This window comes from Stegastes partitus, unplaced genomic scaffold (assembly GCF_000690725.1).
Source record: "Stegastes partitus isolate 25-593 unplaced genomic scaffold, Stegastes_partitus-1.0.2 Scaffold1372, whole genome shotgun sequence".
Lineage (NCBI taxonomy): Eukaryota > Metazoa > Chordata > Actinopteri > Pomacentridae > Stegastes > Stegastes partitus.
In genome coordinates, this window is record NW_007579103.1 from 76,007 (window position 1) to 82,323 (window position 6,317).

Sequence of the window (6,317 nt, forward strand, 5' to 3'; positions counted from 1 at the left end):
TCTCTGTCTGGGATAAGATACCTGTGTGAGTGGGCCCCCTTTGATTTCCTGCAGAACAAAAAAGAAAAAACAAATCATTCCATTTTGGCCATGCATTGTGAGCGAGAGAGGCTTCGATATTCGGCTGGCTCATGAGGCTCACTTTGGCTATAATTAGAGGAAACCTTTTGGGGGCTTTCTATTTTTCCTTTGTAAGCCTCTAGCAGCAAAATGCAGAGAAAAAAAAAAAAAGATTTTTTTTTTTTTTTTGTGATGCCAAAAGGTAGACTGGATGATTACTGTCAAAGGCCGGTTTTTGGCATGATCAGCGCGTGTCTATGTGTGGAGTTTGCAGAGGGGGTTTCTCAACCTAGGCTGGTGATGTGAGGGCGGATGAAAGCCGCTTTGAGGATACAGTATACGGCTGGGAGGAAAAGCTCTTCCTCCGCCACCTTCCCTTTGCTTTTCTCCAATTTTCCCTCTCTCCTTCATCCCCTCCGCCTCCTCCTCCTTCATTTCCCTCCTTTCTACCGTCTCTCATTCTCCTGCCACTCTACCCTTTGCTATCTCCTCTTGCCTGCCTCTCCCCTCCCTCTGTTGTTTCCCTATCCAATTTTCCCTATACATCCAGCCCACTCTTTCTCTGTAGCCTCTTTCCGCTGCCATAGCTGTCTTCATGCCTGCACTCATCTGTAGCTGCCCTGCTCTCTGTCCTCCCTCTTTCACTTTTTTTTCTCGTCCCGATTCATTCCTGAGCTCCCTTTTCTCCATACGAGGCCCGGCTTTAGTGAAGGACACGATGATTAGAAGCCTGGAATACACAGGTATGAATTAAAGTCTAGAATAGCGTTCCCATTTATATCAAATGGTGCAAAAATTCACTCCACACAACAGTTTGTGTAATTAGTGCAGCGTTAAATCTGCGGCTCACGTCAAGATGTAGATGCATAAATGTGGAGCGCAGGGTTCAGGTGCGCGCCCAGAGCCATTTTAGGGAAACATTCCTTCAGCCATAGCACATGGCACCTATGCAGACAGTAATCTTTGCCCTTCTGTTCTCTCATCACGCCATATTAACTTTAGAAAAAAAATAAAATAATAAAAAGAAAGAAGATCGCGCGGTTGTTTGCAAGCGAACCTTGAACTTGTAAACTCGGAGTATGCACTGATTTTTACGGCGCCGTTTAACCGGATTGCTCCACGTGAAACCTCCTTAGCACGCCCTGTATAGCAGGAGTGATTACTTCACGGGAACCTCGTAGAAAAACACTAAAGGTTGCACGTTTTGCAAAGCAGCGCATGTGTAATATCATATCAGGGTTTACGGCGTCTGCATCAGCATTTATCAGAATAATATTGCTCGTAAATACCATTTAATAAAGATTGCATCGGGCTTGTGTTGATATCGCCGCAGACCTTTATACTTTCCTCTACCCATCATCCAGAGGCAGGCTTTGACTATGTGGCTTATTCAGACTTCAGATACACATCAAAGTCCACTGGTTGCACAAAGCTTTCTTGTTGCTGACTATCTTAAGTAGGACTAATTTTCTGTGTATTCGGGGTAAATTAGGACTGCTTTCAAACTAACAAATATGGCCGACTGAGATAAAGCTCCACGCTGCCAAGCTCTGCTCGCTCCGGCAACAACAACAACAACAAAAAAAAAAAGGCAGCGTTTCTGGTGGAAGAAGCAGTTTCAAGTGCATTTTAAATTTGCTGTTTAGTGAAAATGGCAAACAACGTATGCCTTTTCATGGGGTTACTGTAGTCACTTAAGACTTCTGCCTTTTTTTTTTTTCTCTCCATTGATTCCCTGCAAATGTATGAACAAATGAAAAATTACGGTTCGTGTGTTTCCGCTTTTGAGATGGTTGTCAGCAGGTGTTATTGATTCTCGACACTGAAACACAGCAGAGAGCACTTAGATCTGAGATAGTGTGGGGGCGGGTTGGGTAACTTTTTAACCTTGAAAGGTGCAGTTTTGTTTTTTTTGTGCAACTGTCTAACTGCACTGAGAGAAAGCTGACCTGATATACGTTTGTGCTCTGCTCTGTCTAATGCCTGCCATGAAATTAAACCAATAATCTTCCAATAAATCTTTACTCTTAAACGTACTGCGTCTCTCCCACGTGGCCCTGCTCGCTCACTTCTCCAGCATGATAGTAATTCACCCTTTACCGTTTGAAAAGTCTGGCCGGCTTGTTCGCCATCGATTTTATTTACAATGCTTCTATATTTTACTCGGCGCATATCAGAGGAATTGTTTCCAAGCGCACGCATGAATCAATGCTTCCCTGGAACCTGCGCTGGCGTCGGCGCGCGGCTCGATACCTCCAATTTATGTTTTAATTACGATGATCTACTAAGTGTTGGGAGCTTGGCCCTGCTTCTCGCGATCGGCATCAACAAGCAACAAGCCCGGTAGCGCGCATTGTATTGTACATTTAATTTTACTGCCTACACAGGCATACGTTGGATTTGACTGCATTCATCAAAGAGTCTCCACCATGCAGATTTGTAGAGACTAAATATTAAAAGACAACGGGAAGCTGGTAAAAAGATCTTAAAAGCACGACTGTCAAGTTGTGGCTTATTTAATAATTTGCTACCAATTGTGCTACGACAGCCCTTGTGTGGCAATGTGGCTCCAGGGCGGATTTCATACCCCACCCCATGTTTGTTCTGTTTTTGTTTGGCAGAGCACATATATCATTTGATCACTTGCCATTAGACGTGATTGCTTAACTCAGTATGCCATATAAGTGGCTTCTGGCAAGCCTGAAAGCCATAAATTTTATCGACTCCTGTAATTAGGACAGATCAATAAAAGTCGCTTTCTTTCACTGCTTCCCACGACTGCATTGGTCCTCTCCCGGTTCCACTGCAATGTGACGACACCGAACCGCCATAAAACGGTGGGAAAAAAAAGGGGTTTATGGTGTACTTTACAAACATACGTATAGCGGCGGCACGGCAACTTTTTACAGCGTCAATCCGAAACCCAAAAGAAATACTACGCTGTATTATCAAGAAAGAGACCTCCAGGGTTCCACTCCTCCAACTTCTTCGTAATTTGTTGCTGTTGTTTTATCTTGTGCCATTTGCAGGCACTCCACCAGTAATACCTATCATAATACAGTAGAAAAACGGCCCCATAGAGTGTTGCTGTCAAGTCTCTTAAGTTGATAGCTGTGTCTTTGCGCACAGCGGGAAGAATCCCTTTCTGTCAAACAACAGCTGGTGAAGACAACATGATGCGGAGGCCACGGACGAGTGAGCCATCAAACCTCCGTCTCTGACAGCATTTTGGCAAGCCACGTTTCATAAGAGTCTGTCTCACTCCGCTCTGCTTTTATGGTGCATGAATCAATAATAATTGTGCTGTGTTCTCACTTGAATGGCAGAAGTATCCCCCATGTGGCAACAGTCAAAAAGTGGGAGTTCGAAAGGGATGGATCGAGGAATACCCAGAAATTAGCATGAATGAAATGAATCACAGTTCCCCAGGGATTATGATTCATTAGCTGGAAAATGTTCAGTGCAGAAGGCATTGGTAGCAACCAATAAAACTAATACAACCAGCAGAATGCGAGCCCGAGCAGCTACGAGAAGCGGGGTTGCACTATGCATGATGCAATCCCGTTATTGACATGGATTCAGAGAAGATTTGTGCAAAGCAATGAATCTACAAGCTGCTCCAGAGCCGAGCCAGCGAGGTGTGTGAATGGAAAAAACTCCCTGTAGGGAACGTTGGAGTATTACATTTTTATTATTATTATTATATATATATATATTTTTTTATCTTTGTGTTTCACCCCAGCTGTATGGCATATTTCATGTGTAGATTTGATCAAGCTTTCGAGCAAACGGTGTTATCAAATCAAAGCCCACCAACCTTATCCTGGGCTCCATCAGGGCCTAATTCCAGTCCAAACCAAGCTCCCCATTCTCCTTTCCCTTTATCCCTTCTGAAAAGCCCAGTGATTAGAAGTAGACTTAAAGTCAACTATAGCGAAAAGCCCCCACACCACCACCACCACCACCACCACCCAGTCCCAACAGGACCGTCTTGAATCCCCGAAGCCTCGGCCAGTTTATCAGCATCTGGGGATCAGGCAATCTCTCCCTCCCTCCTCAAACGGGGAGCCCAGTGTGTTCTGCGGCCTTTGGTGTAATCTCTTTGGCTGTCGACAGATCTAGCAGGGGGTCAGCTGTGATAACAGGATCACTCAGGTGGAGACAGGGGAGGGGACCACTAAAGAAAAGGGACGGCAGCTAAAAAAGGGAGGAACTGTGGGCGAGTGCGAGGTGAGTGCCGTGGAGGGAACGCAAAGGCGTGAATACAAAGACGGCAACTCAGACCGGAGGGATTAGTCAATCAACGAGCGTTTTAATAATTAGCTGCTTAAGATAAGTTTCCATCTTTTCTAATGTGACAACTTTCTTTCTCTACATTTTTTGGCACGAGCTATTTCTTTCGATTTAGGCTCATTTGTTTGTCATTTTCAGACAATGTATAGACAAAAGAATTGATCCAATAATTTAAAAAAAAAGAATCAACAGATTAATCAATACTGAAAAGAATCGTTAGCGGCAGCAGAATGAGCGTCGGCGCCAAATGTAATGAAAAAGCTTCTGCTGAAAGAAATACAATTATGTCCAAGCTATTATAGTGGAAATAATAGAAAATCCAATATTTGGTTACAAACTGAGCCCTATTTGACATGGCTGGATGCCTGACAGAGCAGCGAGGCACCCTGACAAGGCTATTTTGGCCTGTCTTGCCCAGTCTGCCTCTTGCTGCATCCACTAGCACTCTGACCTGGCATCTTATTAAAACCGCTATCGCCCATGGAGGGGGGGGAAAGGAGAAAAAAAATAAAAATACAAGAAGAGCAGCAGTGGACATAAATAGTGGAAAAAATGGAAAGGTGAAAGGTCATGCAAAAACTGAGCGGCTACAGTATCAATTTTACGCTTGGCCATCCAACTGACATCAAGCAACAAGCACACATAGGCAATTACTCACAGGCTTGCGCACATGCTAGCATATAGGCAAAGTTTTACAAACATATTTCGTATGCATAGGGACGCGCTAGCATTCATGGACTCTCTCTCTCTTGTTTTTTTTTTTTTGACTCTCTCTGACACACACACGCTGAGAAGCAGCATGGTAGGCAGTGACACAAAGCTAATGCCTTGTCACACAGGCTGTCAGCAGATTAGCCAGTGGATTACACCCCAGCCATTAGATGTGCACAGAGCGAAAGGCCACAAACATGGCAGAGAGAGAGAGAGCAGGGAGAGGAGAGAGCGAGGCGTAGTGTGAGACTGGCAGGGAAAGGGCATATTCTGGCATAAGGCATGGGAAGAGCTAATGGAGGATAAGTTAAAGCAGGAGAGGGCGAAAGTCAAGCAAAAAAAAAAATAAAGGAGTGCAAAGGAAGGGAAGATGTAAGGATACAGGACGGGGGAGAAAAAAAAAAAGGAGACTGGGTCAAGAGCAATGGTAACAAGATAATCACAGGCAGGACAGGAAAGGTAATAACAATGGTAAAGGGAGGAAAAACAGAACATCGGAGAGAAAGAAAGGACGGGAGTGTGTCCAACGGCACATGAGGGAGGAGAAGTTGTGCAGGTGGAAAAAAAAAAAAAACAGATTGGAGGTGATGAGAGAGACATGAGAGAGTAGAGAGAGAGAGAAAAAGGACATCTGAACAACAGAATGAGAGGCTGGGGAGGGCGAGCGGCGAGAAAGAGAGATGGAAATGAAAGGACCAGAAGTAGAGATTAGAGGGGAGAGATGGGACGTGAGGCGTCGGAGGCAAGGAGTGAGAATACTCTGCAGTACATTAAAAACAATGCAGCGCGCAGCAGGCCAGCAAAACAGATGGCGAGAAGTGGAAGATGGACTTTAATGTAGAGAGAGGGGAAAAAAAACCCAAATAGAACTACAGCTGGATTCAGTGAAGGACTGTGGGAGCCGATAACGGCCGTTCAATGGGCTGATCACCGTCCAGTCAAGTGGGGATTTACACGTTTAGTCCTGACACGGTCCACAAACATGATGTCATCGCCGGGTGTATTTTGTTTTTGCAAACTTGAAAAATGTTTCATTTCATTCCTCAAATCCTCAATCCTGCCTCCAACTTTGGTCGCAATCTGTTAATTCCACCGAGGATCCTCTTGAAGGTTTCACGCTCGAACACGAATAAAAATAAATAATACAAATAACGGTGGCTGAATTCCATTTTGGTTCCTCATGTTGCCAAAAAGGTTGTGCAGTGAATTTAACTCTTTGCAAAGCTGACCTTGCTACTTGATTAAGTAAATAA